At 39.5% G+C, this 21,126-nt stretch overlaps 1 protein-coding gene and 1 long non-coding RNA gene across 2 annotated transcripts in view; one reads left to right on the top strand and one right to left on the bottom strand.

Annotated features, from left to right (window-relative positions):
- ZNF407 (zinc finger protein 407) overlaps positions 1 to 21,126 on the bottom strand; it is a 334,428-nt gene that overhangs the window by 31,405 nt on the left and 281,897 nt on the right. The window lies entirely within an intron of this gene.
- Positions 1 to 21,126, top strand: part of LOC309349312 — a 152,261-nt gene that overhangs the window by 118,044 nt on the left and 13,091 nt on the right. The window contains exons 6-7 of the long non-coding RNA XR_014159836.1: positions 7,264 to 7,398; positions 8,269 to 8,322. This is a non-coding gene — a long non-coding RNA (uncharacterized lncRNA). The remainder of the gene's footprint in view (positions 1 to 7,263; positions 7,399 to 8,268; positions 8,323 to 21,126) is intronic.

Raw genomic sequence — 21,126 nt, 5'->3', positions numbered from 1 at the left:
AATGATTCCTGCTCGTGGGAAAAGAATCTATTGATTCTCTTTTCAACAAGGAGTAGTAAATAGTCCTTGAGAAAGATATGAATTGCATATATCACCAACTGCCTACATTCCTAAGCTTATGGGTAGCATAACAAAATGTCCATACAGCCAAAAACCAAAGGACACACTGATCCCCAATGGCCATTCCTCAACAGTGGCTCCTTCTGTTGGTATGCTGCCAGTTCTTTAGCTCTCACCTTCCAACTCAGTCTACTTAACTTACTTATTTACATGTATTTAAAACATTTAAACTCCCCCCATTCCCACCCAAGAAGGTTCAAGAGTGGCTTACAGAAAAATCAATAGAAACAGCTGGCACTGGCAACAGCCAATAAGAGAGATATAGCAGCATTAAAGTCAACTCTAAAAGGCCTGCAAAAATATGAAAACAGATCTGGTGCTAAGCCAGCCTTCCACAATCCGGGCATCACAATGGAAAAAGACACATATCCCCTCGTTACCTGCTTTATGTCTGGTGGAAGGTGGAACCCAGAGGAGAAACTTTGAAGGAGATCATAATAACAACAGCAGGTCCTTAGAGGTTTTATTTTATTTAAAAAATAGAACTTTGATCTATAGTTGGCAATTGACTGGGAACCAATGCTGTTGTTTCAAACTGACAAATATGACTCATGTGTCCATTGATGCCATGGACTGGTTGGACACAGAGGAATGGTGGAAGGAGCCAGCTGGGGAACCACCAAGGAAAGAATACTCAGAGCCCAGAAAGTGATGGTGGGACAATGATGAGTGGTCAGAGGGAGAAGACTGGGAAGAGGATGTGTTAGAAGCTGAAGAGGTAACAGGGCTTAGTGAGCTTGGAGCGTCTGTGGTGGAGAGAAGACCAGAATCATAAGCTGAAGCCAGCAAGTGGGAGGCGGGAGGCCAAGAGGCAGAGATGAGTTAGACTGGTGAAGTGTCCTGAGTGTCTCGCCCTTCTGCTGCAGCATGTTCCCCAGACCCAGAAAAGGGCTAAAACAGGTGGCGCAGCAGCAGGCTGCACACAGACACAGTCTCTGATTGCTTAGGGGAAAGCCCTGGAGAGGAGAGGACCTAGATGGCTGTGGGGAGGTGGGGACTTTCAGTCTCAGCAACTAACTCATGGGGTAAGACCTACTGGAAATGAGCTGCTGTGCTCATTAAGCCTGATACTCAGCAAAGATCTCATTTTTGCTTCTAAAGAATGAACCCCGACTTTGAACAGTGTGATTTACTGCTGGCTCACTCTTTGACAATTCCCAGGTAGGATTTTGTACTACTTACAGTCTTCAAAGGCAGCATGATGTATAACACATTCTAGTAGTTAGCAAACAGAATGTTAGTAGAGCACAGAAAACTGTGGCTAGGCTATCTCTGTTCAAGATAGCTGCAGCTTGTGGCTTTGTATGTTAGATGTCACTCCAAAGATAAAAGCAAACCAGCAGCACTCCCATTTTACAACCTGACTCTTCAGGAAAACTGCAAATCCATTCAGGTTGATTAGCACTCACAAATCAGATTAACAAACTTCCACTACGTGTTGATTTACTACTACTTCTAGGGTTGCCATATTTCAAAAAGTAAAATTTCTGACACCCACGAAGTTATTGAGCTTTTTTCTTTAGGATAACCGCAAAATTCTTAAGCCTTTAAAAAAAAAAACAAATCCAAATTGTTTACGGACACCTAACCCAAAAATAGAGATTTTAAGCTTTTTGAGCTGTTTGCGCTGCTTTTTCCATTGCGTTGCCATACATCTGGGTTTTCCCTGACATTTTGCCTACTTCTTCAGATCCTGCAAACCATAAGGACTCCATTACTGTTACCTCCAACCTAAGGTTCTTTAGGTGCCAGTATGTGGCTTGATGGAGTGGAAAGAAAATAATCAAGTATTTTTTGCACCTCTGTGTATTTGCTGGCCAGTGATAACTAGTTTACATTCAATTTATTTCACTGTGTAAGAGCTACAACTGAAATGATGATTTGGATCTTCTACTAATGTTATCATGTGGTTCATCTGTCATAGCTTGGCTGCCTTAGTAAATATAACTGAAAACATTACAGGGAAAGAGGAAGCAAACAAACAACATATAGTAAAATTACTGTTCCTTTTTCAGATGTAGTCTTCATATGTATAGATATTATTACTCTCTTCCTGAATGGTTACACTAGCAGAAAGGTTAATGTGTCTCTGGTTTGTATTAGTGGTACTAATTAATAAAAGTGATCTTTTAAAGAAGGTTGCAAGTTGCTTAACTCTATGGTTTGCAAATACTTCTATTATGGGAAGGGGCAAATAGTTAATATACCTTATGACTATAGCTGCACATGAATATCTGGAAAATGTTCATAACCAAAAGACAAATCACATGCCTTCAAGTCCATTGTGCTCTCTAAACCATAATTTGATTTCAAGACCCATTTAACAATTCTGAATGCAAGTTCTGGAAACTTGAGATTAGCAATATCTGACCAGCTGCTTCAAAGATTCTGCTGGAGGATCTTTTACTTTTACTAAGAGAACACTAAGCACAAAGTCCCGCTACATGGTTCATTTTTCACAAATTATAATTTATATGAGATTCTAGCACCACACTGTGCCTCACTCCTCCTCCTTTTTCTTGGGTAAAACCCATTGGCCTGCATGGCTAACAAATGCTGAAGCGCAAACATAATTTCTTCTACCAATGGGATCCATGCCAACTTCTAGCAAAATGAAACATGTTAGTTTGGGGAAAACGTGCACTTCAACTAAAAGAATTATCTGGCTGAACAAAACATTTGCAAGGTAAAGAATGCCACTGATGAGCTTTAAGTTTCAATTAATAGATTACCCGCCTGATGACATGCTTTTGAAAGCAGATGAAAGCATTCAGACAATTCATAAAAGGTGCCGATAATTTGTAGTCCAGCACCAACCACATTCACATACCCTCAGTGCTTGAAATGACTTCAGTTCATTGGCCTAGTATCATATTGATAGTAATTCGAATAGCTTGCAAAAACAACAACCATGGAGTTATATTTTGATTGTTGTTGTATAAAAAGAAAATCACCATCCAATGCATTTGTATCCTGCTCTTCCTCCAAGGATATAAACATAGAATATATCATGCCTCCCACTCCCATGGGGTTACCGTCAGAAATAGTGATTTGTAGGGATCTACAAACTGTGGCGGGACTTACTAGCCAGACTTTATTGTCTACCTACCAGCTGCGAAGTCCAACCCTATTACAATTTCATTAGGCCTTACTTCTTAGCATTACAGTGGTGCCTCTGGTTACGTACTTAATTCGTTCTAATTAGCTAATGGCGCCGGCGCCGCATGATTTCTCTTCTCATCCTGAAGCAAAGTTCTTAACCCGAGGTACTATTTCTGGGTTAGGGGAGTCTGTAACCTGAAGCGTATGTAACCCGAGGTACCCCTGTACTAGGAATGGATATATGGATTACTAACTGTATGCAGGCATTTAATAAATAAGAATACTACAGATTTAAAAGACTGACACAGTGCAATTCTATATGCTTACTTTCAGTATGAATTTCTGCACCTCTTCCCACCTTTGCTGCTCTGAGCAGCTTTAAAAGAAAACATTTAAAAGCCCTGTATGTATGTGCATGCATGTGCGCGCATACACGTATGTGACACAGATGCTGTCAGGACTTCTGTAAAGGTTGCTTCTTCCTTCTGCTTTAGTGCCAAATTGAAAGAAGGGGAAAAGAAAAAAATTGGACTGGACACTTCCCTCCGCCTCCTGAGTTAATCCTCCACACAAACAATTACAGATAGCTAACAGTTAAACATGCCAGAAAGGAATCCTCTTGTTGTGCTCCTCTTATCAGGCAAGCCTCAAAAGAGCCCTCAGGGGAGGACTGAATTGCTATGCAAATGTGCCTGCTCTCCACTCCTCTGCTTAGACCTTGCTGTTCCTGCTTATTCATCTACAATGCTCAGAGTGTGCTTCAGAGCAAGTGCATCTTGTGAATGGGGACAGATACTCCAGTCCCAGAATTCTTTGGAATTTTTGAAGAAATTGGGTCAGGGAAGGAGCTTGCCAGAGATGAGAAAATCTCTTGCTCCTGGAGTGCAAGCAAGGGGACAGGAGGTTATTTGCTATCCTGAGCAGGTTATTTGCTATCCATGAATGCAGGTAGAACAAATGTCTATTCACTACACCACTGGCTTCAAAGGTCCAAATACTTCTAATTTATCACCCTTCCCTTTCTCCAGAAAGTACATTTATGAACAAGGAAACATGAGCCATATTAAAATGCACTGTGGGAAGCAAATGCCTTCCAATTCCAGGGCTTGTTTGTACACTAATCATGATTACTTGCACTAAAGCCCTATGAATTCTCTGAAACAGTTTCATACTGCATTTGCTATAAATTTTGTGGCAGCAGTTGCCCTGCACCAGTTGTTCCTGGTTTAAACCATATGGTAATAGAAAGCATTCACTTTCACAGCTTGATTTATCCTTAGCTAACTATTGGTAGCCACTTTCTTATAACCCGATTTTGCTACTGGATTTGGATAGCAAGAATGTTCATCATGGCTCCCTCCCAGTTAACTCATCAAAATCCAAACAGGAAGACCTCCCAAAGTGTTGCCTATGCTGGTTTTCAGGACTTATGAGTTTCTTGCAGCAGCCCAAGTGGAGAAAATTTAATGCCACTTTAATGTGACAGACCACCAGGGATTTTCTGCTTTTGTTACATATCCCAAATGTGGCAAGCTATGAAACTGAAACAAACAAAAGAAATACACAGAGGAACCAAACCACAACTGAAGTGTTAATTTTGTGGACATGTATGTGTGTGCATGCCATTTGCAACCTTTCTTAGAGAAGACAGCCTTGGCTTCAGTTACCAGAAGACTGAATTAATTGAAATAAACTCGGCATGGGGTTGTCTTTGAAGCCCCACTGGTACAAAATGCAGTGGCTACAACTTGTGGCTGTTGTGGAAAGAACTTAAGCACAAACCCAGGCTTGGACAGCGCAGTAAGCCAAAACCTCCAGCAACCCACACATTGGTCTAGTTCCACTAAGCTAAAGTTTGGCTTAATGTGATGTGTGAACCATGTCTCTGTGTGTCTTCTGGCAGGATGTGGAGACCTTGTTTCAATAGGCTGGCACAGAATCACAGAATTGTAGAGTTGGAAGGGACGCCAAGGGACATTTAGTCCAACACCTTGTAATGGAGGAATCCCGACCACAGCCGTCCCTGGGCTCGAACTACCAACCTTCAGGTTAACAGCCAGACACACTGACCAGTTGCACCCAGTTTTATTGTTACCAGGTTTAATCATTTTTCATTGTCACTGTTGTTCCTTTTTGTAAAGTACAGATTGCATTATATTCTTTTTGTTGGTTTTAGTTTAGTTTTTATTATATTGTATGGATTTATTGTTATGATGTACATAACAACATATATTTAGTAGAAGACTGAAACATAAACAATAAAATATTATTATCATCTGAATTTTGAGGCACAAATATTTTACATGGCATCTTTAAACAATTCTCACAACAGTCCCCAACAAACAACAGGTAAAAACCAATAAACCATGTGCTGCAAGTCGCAAAAATAGTCACTGGCCTTTGTTGTTGTTGTTGTTGTTGTCATCACTGGAAATAGAGCAGCTTCTTACTGTAGTGGAAAGAAAAGCTGCTGCGGTTCACAATGGTGAGCATTCACTGTTTTAAAAATTCTAATTGATAGCCACAAAGCTGTATGTGAGTTTCTGCAATGAAACAGAAAACAAACTGCTTCCTGACAAATGGCTGATGCCTAATAGTACTTCCACTGGGGGATTACCTTGGGAAACTGGAAAACAGATCCACAGGTATAATAAAACATGTATTGACAACTTAGGGTAGCTAAATTAGTGCTCATTATTGGCCTAGAGTTATAAAAAGAATGCCTTCATTGTATAATAATGGGCAACAAACACAGCTGTAGCTTTCAAGCATTACACCACAATTCTCAGTAATTTTATTAGCAAAAAGCCAATAAATAATATATCTATGCCTTCTAAGCATTCATTTAAAAAAAGGAAGAAAAGAAATTTATATGTATTGTATATGTGTGCTTACTATTTAGTACTGAATCTGAACATGTGCTTCCTTTACAGTTAGAACTAGAATAGATGTATTCGCAGCACCAGATACCCATATCACATATGTGACCCCAGATTATTTGTCCAGTCTTCTCCAGATCCATAAGGTTGCACTCCATACCACTGTGCTTTTAGCTCTGCTTTTTATTCTTTTAGTGCATAATTTCTACTGTTTTACATTGCTTAGAAATTTTTAAAATCTTAAGAGATTTAGAAATATTTTTAATTAATTAGTTCATTAATGCTTCGCTCTGCCAATAATGAAGTTCTATTTGAAAGCAAGCTACATTCAATTGGAATGCATAAACTCCCTGCCTAAATCAGGTATTTCAATCCTATTGCTTTTTGGTAGTAACATGTGTACCTCCTTCCCATTCCTATTATGCAGTGATGAGGAAGAAGAGTTGGGATAAATTGCTGCTCCCCATTCTTATTATAAAGAGTTCACTGCTGGAAATAAAATAAAGCTTTTGCAAGGCTTCTCACCCACAGAGTTGTGACTGCAAAATGCAAAGGTTGGAGAAAAGCCTTGTCATTGTTCTGGGATAGAAATGGATATGGAACTGCATCAAGTGGAATGCTTTCCTATCAGTCAGCTTAAAATTATTTCTAAGTAAATATTTCACCGCAGATTCCAATGAACTTTCTACATGAACCCATAACGACCAGTCAAGAAAGCTTTTGTTCACTAGTCAGAAGAACCCTTCACATTCTGAATTTATGCTGCTATTGTTCCTATCACTATCCTCCCACAGATCAGTGATAGCATGACTTCCACTGGAACCTATCTTTCACTGCTTATCCAAACACTGAGAATTTTTCCTGAATAAATCAGGTCTATAGTCACTAATGCATTTTGCAGAAAAGGACAGAGAATGATTAGATAAGAACTGAACAAAATAAATAAAGCAGATCTATGCCATTAGCAAACAGTATGTTCTGTTTTAGAATGCTTATAATTTTGTCATATTATCCCCTAACACGCAGCTTTTCTCATTGCTTGTTTCTGGGGAAACTGTCCCAAGTATTTACAACTCCATATGCATGCAACATGTTTAATAACAATACATTTATAGGTACATACATATGCCGTATAATGAGAAGCAAGGGTTTTCTTTTCCAGATCAGCACAGTAGAAGACCTAAGCCCACACTCCTTTGGACATGAAAGAATACTGAATGACAGTCTTCAACAATTTCAAGGCACTAGGACAATGGTTAACAACCCGGCACCCACTAGGGTTATGGCACCCATGAAGGTTGTTATTAGACAGCAACAGTGTGTGTGTTTGATCTCCATAAACAGGAGCAGCAGGACATAGTTGACTTCCCATGGCAAGTGCAAGGTTGCTGGGGGTGGTTGTCTCTCTAACTCTGTGTTATGCCATGCTCCCTGTGGCAGCCAATTTATGTTACACCACACCTGCTTCATGGCAGTCATTTTGTGACTGGTGCCCCCAGCACCCTCTCAACATTCAAACTGTGCCCACTAGTCCAAAATGGTTGGTGACCTTTGTGCTAGGGAGCCAGTGTTCTAATATGGAGGTGTGCAGCAGAATATATACTTACACATATGGGTATACATGTATCTGCAACAGAGGATAAAATGCAATGCACCTAACAAAGTAAAATACAGTCCATGCAAGCTTGTGCCACAATAAATTTGTTAGTCTTTTATGACTTTTTCTGTTGCATTTGCTCCAATATATCTACCCCTCTGGAAATTAGCCCACCTTCCTTCCAACATGGAAACCTGGACAGCATATATGAAATTCTAGCTAACCAGCCAGCCAGGCACTGACCAGACCCAGACTTGCTTAGTGTGAGCAACTTGGTGGCATCATGCCCTTATTCTGGTATGACCATAACCAAGCTAGGATCCAGAACGCTACCTTAGGTGTGCCCAAGGGCTTGTAACTGGGCAATGGGAGTTGTCACTACAGTGGTACCTCTGGATGTGAACGGGATCCGTTCCGGAGCCCCGTTCACATCCAGAGCAGAACGCAACCCATGTCTGCACGTGCGCGGGTTGTGATTCGCCGCTTCTACACATGCACGTGACGTCATTTTGAGCGTCTGCACATGCACAAGCGGTGAAACCCAAAAGTAACGCGTCCCGTTACTTCCAGGTTGCCACGGAGTGCAACCCGAAAATGCTCAACCTGAAGCAACTTCAACCCGAGGTATGACTGTACTTTTTTCTTTAACAGCAGACAGTCCATGCTATATATCACAATCTGTTTTTTAAAGTATCCTCCATTTTAAAAATTATTTGCTACATGGCATAAGGGCCTGCATTTTGAGAAATAAATGACCAGACCCTTGGGTCCAGGGAACTGGTCATGCAGTTTTGGAATGCCAGCCACAGTACAATGTTCAGATATTATTATTTTGCAAAAGATCCTAATGACACATTTGGAACAAAATCCCTTAATCGAACGCTAATTTCTGGATTTGTTTTTTGTTCGTAAGAGTTTCATTTGTTGATAAAGTAGCTATCGCATAGTATTACAGTTTGCTGTTAAACCATTAATGATGTTTTGTTTTGGAAAGTTTATCATCTATGGGTACAATGTTCAAATCAGCTGTTTTAAAAGTGAATCCTTACCAAAATAAGAGGCAATGTAAAATATATTAAGTGTTACAAAAAATAAATCCTCTGGCTTAGTTACAAAGTTAATTTAACTGAGTTTATAGGACAGACAAAGAGTTAAGCAAATCATATTGTTTTCAACAGCTGTAGCTGCTGGTAGCTCACCCTTACAAAATGACAACAATGAAGCTTCCTACTATCACAGTGATAGTTATTGTGTTGTTTCTTAACTTGGCAGGGTTACATTTGTGAAAATTTTAGAGACATCTGTGGGTGCTTTATAACATATTAACACATGCACCTCACTGTCGTCTTACTAAACAATGTGTTGTCACATTTGCTGTTTGGGCAGGACAGAATTGCTCATCTTCCCCTTACAGCCCATCTGGTTTCTCCCAAGCTGCTCAGGGAACAACAGAAAAAGAAAAATCCTAATGAATGTTATCAGGTGTGTGTGTGTGTGTGTGTGTGTGTGTGTGAGAGAGAGAGAGAGAGAGAGAGAGAGAGAGAGAGAGAGAAAGATTCTCATTCAGAGCAATAGGGTATTTTTTTTAAACACCCCTCCAACCTACATTGCATATCACTTGCAACATGATGTAATATATACAAAATTGATTATACTAGCCCAGAACTAATGTGAAGGAAAATCCATGGGAAAAGTTGTCTTTTTACTAATCTGCACCTTTAAATTCAAGCAGAAACAGCACCAGCAAAACACACACACACACACACACACACACACACACACACAGTCAAGTAGTTAGTTTTTACAGCTCAGTCATTTTTAATGAGGCTGTTTATTAAGGAAATCATACAAGAAAAAAAGGCTAATAATGCACAATGAAATTTGCAACGCATATTTTATGACTTTTAATAGTCAGTATAAAGAGTATGAACAAGCAATAAAAATAGTATGAAAACAATACTTGTGTCATTGGCAACCTGATGCCAGCTCTTTTTATGTTTTACACAAAGAATTATGGGGCATCAATTTCATTTTGAAAGGGAGTCTAGGATCTCTGGTTGATTTTTCCCTCCTTAAAGAATAAGAGCAAAGCACACACACTATATATTCGACAGATCTGCTTCCTAAGAATCAACATGGTTCACACTATGTGAACTGTCACATTAATAACCCTATGCTGATATTCAAATTTTCTGTCTTAAGCTAAAGAAAGATTGAATACCCTGCTGTTGTGTGGCCAAGATTGAAGAGGTGTCTCACTGACATTGTTCAAAGTTTATGAAAATATATGAATGCTCAAATGTCATTGGTTTTGCGCCTCCAACAGACTGTGGTTTTATGAGAAATCAGTCTTTTAATCAAAATGATTGAATACCTTAAGGTCGAATCCAAAGATATCAGTTAATATCTAGAAACGTGCTATTTCTGCAGATTTTGCCAAGCTGTACATATTGTGGTACATTTTAAAGTGTTAATTTGTGCATTCCATATTGAAAATTGATCTTGAGTTTCAGCTTTTTGTCAAGCAAAAACATATGGTTACAAGCTCTATGCATTTTACATGACGGCTGTTGAAGCTGTCACATGTGCAAACTTGATAACCGATGTGACACATACGCAAATAATTTGCTTGTTTAGTAACAATTCAAAGATTCATTATTCATGCAAAAACACATTTTTAAATGATCAGATGGAATGAGTCTTCATTTTGCAAAATCTAGTCTAGTTGGTGTACAAACACAGATAAAATAAAGCTGGAAACTAAGTGGTATTAAAACAAATCCAAGAATATGAGTATTTCCAGATAATTATTGAAGCAGATGGTGTTTTTTTTGTTAATTCTGCCATCAGTCTGAGAACTTGATGTCTTACATCTGCACTTGGTAAAATAAATTTTGCCATTGACATTATCACAGTTTTCTCAAAATACTTCAGTCAGTTTTATCCCATGATTTCCTAACACCTGCTGCAGCGCATGTCTGTCAGACGCAACTGTTTGAAAGTGTGCCTTCAAAGCATGCTTCCTTATCCCAAACTTTTAATTTTGATTTATTTTATCTATGATAATAAAAATTCCAAATTTCCATAGCAACAGCTATTAAACGAAGCTAATGGCTGCAGAGTTGTCAGGATCTTCGGCTTCACAGTCTCATCTCCCAGGGTCTTTCTGGGAGCTTTACTCCGTAACAAACTCTTTATCTTGTCCTGATCCCTGTGCCTCTTCAAGTCAAGGTGCCTCATTAGCCCTTGAATTACCCTTGTTTCCCCTATGTTTTGCTGGACAGTCACCATCTATCACAGCTCCTATGACATAACCTTATATTCCTGTGACAAAAAACAACCCAATCTTTTATCCCAATCTTCACCCACTCTTGCCCTCTGGTTCTGCTTACTCTCACCCTTCTTCTAAGTCATGCCACCTTCAATACCAAACTTCACCCATTTTGCTTGGATTACTAGCATGGAACTAACTTCTTTCTACTCAACCATAAACTTGTCTAGTGTCAACACTTTGACCTGGTAAAGCCTCTGCATATATTGCAGAGTTACCCATGCTCTAATGGGTTAAAGCCACAACCCTAAAACCCACTTATCTGGAAGTAAGCATTGCTGCATTCAATAGGATTTCCTTCTGAGTAGGTGATTAGGTTTGCATTATAAGCCCCCAGTAGGCATGGGGAACCTTGGGTGAGGCAGATGTTGCTGAACTACAACTCCTAGGGTGATTCTCAGGGTCCCGTCCAACTCTACAATTCTATGATTCCCATCCTCCCTGGCCATTGACTATGCTTGCTGGGAATGATGATTTCCATGCTTGCTGGAAAGTTGCAGTTCATCAACTTTTGGAGGGTCAAAGATTCCCAACACCTGGCCTACTAAGACTTAAGGTCATATTTTAGAGCCCTCATCCTGTACACAGGCTCCAGACCCTCTCATGTGGTGGTGGTGGTGGTGGTGGTGGTTGTTGTTTTAAACCTTCTTACAATAAGGCCCACTACAGTCAATGTTTTGGAATGCTGTTCACAGAAAATTAAGTAAAATGTATTTTTAGTCTTAATAAACATAAGTTATGGCTTGAAAAATACACTGCAGATATAGAATACCCAGTGAAATACTCCTGTTCAAGCTTCAAGTGATACCATCTTCCAAGATACTTTACTCCATTCCTCCTCTCTGCCCCAGTTTCTCACCCCTTCTCAACAAGCAGTCATCATTCCATGTGGACTTCCCCTGGCACATAAGATTCCCCAATCTAAAGTTTTTTCACTATTGTTGGTTAACTAAAAAAAGGGGCTGGACTTGCCACTGGTGAGTACTAAGGAAATATTAAAGTTTCTAAGAATCTCAGAGTCATATTATGGTAGCCTGACAAAACTGCACAAAAAGAACTGACATGTAAAATGGTTTTAAAAACACCAATGTATAAAGCAAAAGGAAACAAAGGTGCAGATAATTTACCTATGTTGCCAATAGCCAGGCATAACATATTTCACAGTGTCTTAATGTAGCCTGCCTACCCAAACAATGTTGTGATACTTCCAAGTTTGTTCCCAAGCTTCAGATTGTATGTATCTCTGCCACCTGGGGGCAGGGAGAAGAAAGAGGTGCAAAACAAAGTCACATGGATTTGTCTGCTTTTGGAAAATAACTATCAGAATTAGAAAATAATCTGAATGCTAAAAATAAAATACAGAAAAAGAGTAGTCATAACTGGGACATTCTGAGGATTAACATCAATCTAGACTGGAGTAACAGGACACAAGCTATAAAGGTAGATTGCAGGGAGCTGGACTAGACAATCCTCAGGGTCCCTTCCAGTTCTGTGATTCTGTGATCTGAGACAGGGATCGTGCAACCCTATGTTAACTGACTTCATAGACCTTCAATAAGAAAACTGCTTATTTACCTCTGGCCAACCAGTTTGCCTAATTAAAAAAGCAGATGCTATTGTTGAGATATTTACACCTGGGCTTCAATCAAAGCACAATCCTACACCTCACATACATTGGATGATGAGCCAAGAAAAATCTTATTCAATCTTTGCACTTGGATCTGACTCATAATACAGTGCTACCTCGGGTTACATACGCTTCAGGTTACATACGCTTCAGGTTACATACGCTTCAGGTTACAGACTCTGCTAACCCAGAAATAGTGCTTCAGGTTAAGAACAGTTTCAGGTTAAGAACGGACCTCCGGAATGAATTACCGTATTTTTCGTCCCATAGGACGCTCCGTCCCATAGGACGCACCTACTTTTTTGGGGGGGGGAATAAAGGAAATTTCCCCCCAAAAAAACCAGGTCGGGGAACAGTGGGATGGCAGCGCTGCGCCTCCCCGCTGTCCCCCGAGCTTGTGGGGCTGGCCGATGTCTGTCCGGCGTGCGGGGCGCTCTGCTTCAGGGCGCCCCACCCGCCGGGCGGCAGGCTGCTATCCGCAGCGTGGGGAGCCCTGCGGGGAACTCCTGCAGGGCTCCCCACGCTGCGGACGTCTGTCCGGCACGCGGGGCGCTCTGCTTCAAGGCTTGTGGACACCTGCGTGAAGCACGGGACGTCCTCCAAAGGGCGCCCCTTGCTCCGCACTGCAGGCTGCCGCCCGCAATCCTTGCGCGCCCGGGGGGGGGGAGTTCCCCCGGGCACGCAAGGCTTGCGGATAGCTTCCTGGAGCCTGGAGAGCGAGAGGTGTCGGTGCGCACCGACGCCTCTCGCTCTCCAGGCTTCAGCGAAAGCCTGCATTCGCCCCATAGGACACACACACATTTCCCCTTCATTTTTGGAGGGGAAAAAGTGCGTCCTATAGGGTGAAAAATACGGTAAGTACTTAACCTGAGGTACCACTGTAATGCCACAGTTCTAACTGTTTAGATGATACAAAGGTTTAGGGCTAAAAGTTGGAGGAACCTAGATTTGTTGGCACTATGCTAACATTGCCTTCAGATCAGATCACTATCACTGAAGTGTAGCCTACCTCACAGTGGGGACTATCTTGAGTACAGAAAGAGATAATTCGTTTTCCTTGCCCTTGAAGAGAGGGAAGGATGCAAAGGTGATGCACAAGCAAGGATGAAAGAAAATATACAGAAGGCAAACAGGGAAAATGGAACAAGGCATAGAGAAGAACAAAAATATTGGCAAGGGATTTCTGTTGAAAATGCAATGAGATGGAAAACGAGTGGAAGTCGATGAGGCTTGGGTGGTCAAAGGACACAGTAATGAGATAAACAGTTGCATTTTAACCAGAAGCAAAGCACCGAAGTGACACATCGGCTCTCCGGGTTAAGAGGTTTTAGCTCCAAGTTCAGATGTTACCAGCCCTCAGTAAGATAATACAATCTACTCATAGTGAACTCATTTTCCAAGAGTGGATCCACATGTAGCCAAAATGGCACCATCAGCACAGAAGACGGAGTTATAATGAGGCTCAGGGGAACTCCAAGATAAGTACAAAACATATTTAGGTGGAAAAAATCGTAAGTGATTCTTTGTCCCCAACAACAAGATAAGGACTGAGCATGCTCAGTGGCCAGGAACACTGGCTGCTTTGAGGGTGGAATGCAGCATGCTGGAACAGGGCATGGCTGGCTGGGCTGAACTGTGAATATGAATGCTCCATATGGCAACATTTTGTCGCAGGCTGCTCTTGTCCTCTATAAACACTACTGCTAATTGATCAGATTTGATTATTTAAATGTTTTGGATATCAGCCACAACTTCTGGACAAATGAAGCTGAGAATGCATGATGATTTGTAATCATTGATTCAATGGTATATTATTAGTTCTCATATAAAATATTGGGAACATGATATCTAAAAAGAAAGAAAAAATTGGTCTGAAAATATGCCTCATTTGGCAAAGACCCTGAGTTTAGGCTCTGTTTCATTCACTGCCAAGCAGAAAGAACTGAAAGTTATAAAACTAAAACAATTGCTTTCATTTATATCTGTGCCTGATTATTCTGATAGCCGAAATGTCTGAATAAGTTCAGAATGTGTAAAGCCTGTCACATTATAGAAACATGTCTCTTTAAACTAAATGTGAAATTCCAGTAATTGAAGTGATAAATCTAGTGTTTTTGCTGAGGTACTTTTGATGAGAACTACAGTAGTAAATTAGAAATTATTCTGTGCTGTTATATCATGGTAAAAGCCTTTCCATTATCTATTGTCAGTCACTAGGGATGGGCAAATAACTCAGTTGTCAATCTAACTGTGAAACTTAAAGTTCTGGGAATAATCAATAAAATGGAAAAAAACCACCCTTCTATTATTCTCATGTAATTCTTTCGACAACTCTAAGTTGTTTTTTCCCCTTTTACTTCTGCACATCTCATTTATTCACAGATATATTGGATATGTTGGAATATTTCATTTTTTATAGCTAGTTGTGTGTCACTGTGTTTTCACAGGGTATACGAGAGCTACATTTCAATAAGAACAACTAGCTATAACTTGACTTGTAAATGCAGTTTTATACATGATACAGACTTAATTAAATTAGCCATAAGAACTACCTATGGTTTTTTAAATTGATTTTTCAGCGCTACTATTTATTGCTTAATATGTCTACTTTAAAACTTCATGCTTTTGGTGCTCTTTTTAAAAGTCATGGGAATATCATCCATAAGTTGGATCACTGATAGCCCAAATAGTGGCATAAATTCTGCTTGCTGCTGGTAAAATAATGCTTGTTACACACTAACTGTAATCTAAATCAAAAATTATTTACCTCATCAGCTGCAGTGCAGGTTAAATAATCAACTGTGAAATTTAAACATAATGGCTAGGAAAGAGCTCAGTCAGTAGAGGATGAGACTCTTCATCTCAGGGTTGTGGGTTCGAGCCCAACATTGGGCAAAAGATTCCTGCATTGTAGAGGGTTGGACTAAATGAGCCTTGTGGATCCTTCCAGCTCTATGACTATGAAATAGAAACTGGATTTAAAGACTGAGTGTATTTTGTGGCTCAGATGTATAAATGTTGCTTGACCCTCATAGCATCTGTGAATGGGGAAGGCCTGTAGCTCAGGTAGAGAACCTGCCTTACCCACAGAAGATCCCAGGCTGGGAATGTCCTGTCTGAAATTCTGGAGACCTGCTGCTAGTCAGTGTGAACAATATTGAGCTAGATGGACCAACGGCCTGATTTGTTGTAAGGCTGTTTCCTATATTCCTTTGCAATGTATGCAAGCAGTGTGCACCATCACCTCAGCAGATAGCCAGACTTAACAGCAACCAGGACCAGCCTTACAATGAGACAGAGTGAGGCAGCCATCTTAGGAGGCAAATACTGAGGGGGCAGGAAATCACACATACATACAACTCTAGAATTGGAAGGGATCACAAGGATTATCTAATCCAACCTTTCAAGCCATAAGGTCTTGAATCATACAGATGATTCGTTTGTGCAATTGTTTGACATTTAATTTACAAATACCTGGATCCATGTGAACAATCCATTTGTCCAACTTTTATTTCTTTCAAGATCTGTACAACAGTACAATGTCCTTACAGGATGTGCTTACAGGATGCAATTTAAGGCAATGAGCTATAATGTATGATTTCCCATGCTTTTTTGGAGCATGAGTGAATTTAAAAGAAGCATAAAACCTCCCGTAACCAACGGCTTTATTGATCTTATATTTTCTATGTTTTTAAAAAGTACTGTATTACATTTAGCAATAAGCTAAGTGGGGGGTAAAGCACTCAATCCACCCCACCTCACCACAAATATGGAATCCCGTTTTAAAGTTGCTATAGTCATCTGCAATGGAGAATTTCAAATAGTAGCATAGCCCTTCTCTTCCAAGAAGAACCTGGTTATTTTCAGTGTTATCCAGAAAACCATCCTGTACCCCTCACACTCAAATCTGATGTGCCTTCCTCCAACTTCTCTCTCTATAGCTATGCCTCTGGGACTTTTAAAAAGAGAAAACTGGTTGTTGTCAGCATGCCATAGAGGAACTCCTGCTCCATAATATGGCATTATAACAGTGATTTTATAAAAATTATCTCCTAAAACAGAACCCTAGAGATAATAATGCAGAATCTGTGCTAGCATGAGAACCTTTACACGTCAGAGCAGATCCACATCGCAAGGGTCTTTCTTAAAAAATTATAGCTTTCATAGTGCTCAGCTGCTTGTGGGTCACTACCTTCTGGCAGAATATTTTTTATTAAGTACTGTACACGAAAGCACACTGAGCATCACTTATGTCTGTTGAAGAAATATGGTTCTTATTTCAGCCCTACTCCACCCCCTGCAGTACAAAACAGTATAATCTTCAGGAAGTTGCTTCAGATAGGCTTCCAGGGGAGGAGCATGGCAAACTAAACATCTTCTGTTGACAGCTCATTGACAGAGATCATTACTGGGGTATATGGAGTGTGAGCTAACTTCTATGTTAAAAAGAGATTATCACTAAAAGACTGAAAGCAAAAGAAAAGCATGTTTTAATTGTTTGCAAAGTTTTAAATGTCCAAGGGCTGTTCTTGTTGTTAGAGATCTTTATTTTATTTTATTTTACTTTTTACTTTTTGTTTTTTCAACGAAAAGTGCTGATTTCAAATTGAAAGTACATTTTCTATGTCACTGTGAGAAAGGAATGCAGCTTGATAAGGAATGCTTTGCAGACCTTAAAGTTGATATGGGAGATTGAAGCTCTTAAGGAAGAGATGTGAAGATCTTAAGGTGGAGACTGGGCTATTAATAAGATCATTCAGAATGGCAAATAAATTGTTGGACACCCCATTGACTGTTGTCATTTTACAGCAATTATTGAGTGAGCAATTAAAAGAGATCAGAGCTGAACTGATGAAATGGGCTAGAGAAGGATGAAACTGAAAGTGGAATTAAAGAAGTCACAGAAGCTTTGGGGAACAATTTCAATAAAGGATTGCCAGAACAGTAGAGTGAAATGGTAAAGTTGGAGGTAGTATATGATGCAATGGAGAAGACATTGACACAGGTGTCTAGAGAAATGAAACAGCCAAATGGTGGACTTAAGATGTTGGAGGAGTGGAATGAAACCATGGGTGCAGAAATCAAGAGATATCCTGAGCTAGCAGAGATATAATTGAGAAAGAAAGGATTCTGTGCACAATTTAGAGTGAATTCAGAGGGAAAAAGCTGCCAAACCTCTGAAGCTTCTCTCGGAAAAAGAATGAAAGAAGTGGAAATAAAAAAGAATTAGAGAATCACAACAAGTAACATTAGAAATGGGATTGGAAGATATGGAACTGGGTGTGAATTTATGAATATACGATAAGTAAATAACTATGGAATATTATCAAAACAAAACAAATTCCTTCCAGTAGCACCTTAAAGACCAACTAAGTCAGTTCTTGGTATGAGCATGTATATGGAATATTATTTTAACGTATGACCACAGTGGAGAGATTTTTGTGTGAACAAAGATGAATAACTAGAGAACCCCTTTTAGACTTTTTATGTGGAAAGGAAAATCAATAAATTTGAGACTTTTGAGTCTGACTCTACCTTTGAGAGAGGACTTTGTATTTTCTTTTTCTTTTCCTGTTTTCATTTAGATTAGTTCATTTTTTTATAGTTTTTTTATTATGAAAAAGCCTTAATTTTTTTTTTAGAAAGTTGCTTCAGATAGTCCAAAATGCATTAAAAGGAGCAAACTACACAATAATCTTGAACACAGGAGTTGTGAAAGATTCTAACCATGACAAAGGAACTAAGAGAACACAAAATAAACCTAGCTGATTGGAAAAACACATTGATCAGTGCATTCATTGTTACTCCAAAAAAACTATTGTGATTGTTTATTGATATCTATTTGATAGTCATATTTGTATGGAAACCAGAAAGGAAAAAACATGATATGCTACATCCAAACTAAATTGGAATACTGATAATGATATCGCACATGCCCTGAAAATAGGACGACTCTCCAGAGACAGGGTTGTAAACAACGAAGGTTTACGCCTACTTGAATTATGTAACTACTTCAATTTGCAGATTGTGAACGGTTCAACAAAAGGCGATAGAAGCGGGGAGTTTACATACTTCTCCCCCCGAGGATGCAGTGTCATCGACTATATTCTTGTCCCTTATAATATTATAAATTCGATCATGGACCTCAAAATTGGAACGCGCACTGAAAGCGACCATCAGCCATTATCGCTGTCTATTTACCTAAAGGACGAATCCAAAATAACTAAGTACAATATCATAGAACCCTCTCAATACAAACAAATGACCCAATTAAAATGGTCCCAGGAAATGAGTGCAGCAGTGGGGCAAAAACTTACAGCCAACCTGAGAAAACAAGTATTATCCAACTTAAAGACCACTAATCTCTACAGTGATATTCCGAAAATTTATAATGAAATCTTCCAAATGTTTGTAGAGCTTAGTACTCCACCTAAAGTTTGGGAACTTAAACATAGCGCTAGCCCTTGGTTTGATGATGAATGTTTCCAGCTAAAAAGAAAACTGCGCCAAACATTTAGAAATAATCGCACTAAACTAGAGCCCTCTTATCTTGATGGAAAAAGAAAATATCACAACATTCTGGCCGAAAAGAAACAAAAATACGCAACCCAAAAATGGCTACAATTACTCGACTCAATTCAGAGTAAAAACAACAAAGCGTTCTGGAACCTAGTGTATGGAGGATTGAAAGCCGAAAATCAACTAACTCTACCACCAATTGCAGAATCCAAATGGTCCCAATATTTTACATCTGTATTTAACAATCTACATAGTGAACTTAAAGGAAATGAAACCACTAAAAATAAAATAAATAAACTCCAGGAGTGGCCAAGGGTAGAGGAAGAGGAAATTAGAGAGATAGTTAAAAATTTCAAATCGGGGAAATCTCCAGGGCCAGACGGTCTACCAATAGAATTATTTAAGACCTATATAGATTGGTGGGCAGAACCCTTAGCTCAACTGTTTACTCTTATAGATAAATACGGGATCATACCTGAGATATGGTTAAGATCAATAATTATTCCAATCTTTAAAAATGGCGACCCAAAAGAACCAAGGAACTATAGACCGATAAGCCTACTATCAGTGATAGGGAAAATCTACGCTAAGCACCTCTTATCTAAACTCCTTACCTGGATGAAAAATCTAAACCTACCAGGGAAAGAACAAATAGGTTTTTCCAAAGGTTGCTCTACACTAGACCACTGTCTTATACTCATGCATCTGGTTGAAAAATACAGATCCCAAAGGCAATCTAAGATATACGTTGCTTTTGTAGATTTTCGTGGTGCATTCGACTCAATTGACCGCCCAAAGTTGTGGAGGAAACTCGCAGAATTAAAAATTGATCAGCGCTTATTGATTCTAATGCAAAATCTACACTCTTCTAATACCTGTCAAGTCAAACTTAACACCAAAGGTCACCTTTCATCAGATATCCCAAACTCGAAAGGGGTAAAACAAGGGTGTATTCTTGCCCCCTTTCTATTTAATTTATTCCTATCAGACTTGCCAGATTACCTTCAAAAAGTAGAATCACATGCCCCTAAACTTAATCAGAAACCAGTTCCTCTCTTATTATACGCAGACGATGCTGTCCTACTATCATTAACGAGCCTGGGTCTGAAACGTCTTATATCTTCACTGATCCTTTACTGCGAATGTAACAAACTCTCTATAAACTATGAGAAGACAAAAATTTTGGTCTTCTCGAATGGTTGGAAATTAGAGAAATGGAAAATAAGAGGGCAAGAAATCCAACAAGTGAAAATCCATAGGTATCTGGGAATCTTATTCCAGAGCAATTTAGGGTGGGTAACCCATCGCACAAATGCCATAAAACAGGCAAAGTGCACCTCATCAGCAGTTGCCCGTTTTTATTATCAGATAGGTAATCAATTTATTCCTGCGGCCATTCAGATATTTCAAACAAAAGTGCAATCCCAGTTACTTTATGGAATCCCGCTATGGGTCCAAGCATATAACAATGATTTAAAAAAAATTCATTCCAGCTTTTTGAGACGTATTCTTGGACTCCCAGCTGTGATCAAATATGAAACAATGTGTGCAGAAATAGGCATACACACACTGGAATATTGGGCATGGTCCACCTCAATAAAGTACTGGTTACGCTGCCACTTTCGCTGCCCCCCATCAAGTCTGCTCGCTGATTTGCTCAAAGACTCCTATAAATCAAGATGGTATCAGCACCTCGAAAAAAGATTGAATCTTTAGGCATCGAGCTGGAGCCCCTGTACAACTCTAATGAGCAGTACATTTTTCATAATATCCTAACTAGACTAAAGGATGTCGAGAGACAAAATATTATGGCAGCTGTAAACAAAATTTGCTCCCCCACATTCTATGATTTAAATATCTTAGACAGTAGAGCCAATTACGTCACTAAATTGATAATCCCAGCCCAACGTAGGGCTTTTATGCTGGCCCGTTTAAATGTTTTTCCCTCAGC

Source organism: Podarcis erhardii (assembly GCF_964252035.2).
Source record: "Podarcis erhardii genome assembly, chromosome: 8".
NCBI lineage: Eukaryota > Metazoa > Chordata > Lepidosauria > Squamata > Lacertidae > Podarcis > Podarcis erhardii.
Note: the sequence above shows the minus strand (reverse complement) of the source record. Positions and strands in the feature narration are given on the sequence as shown.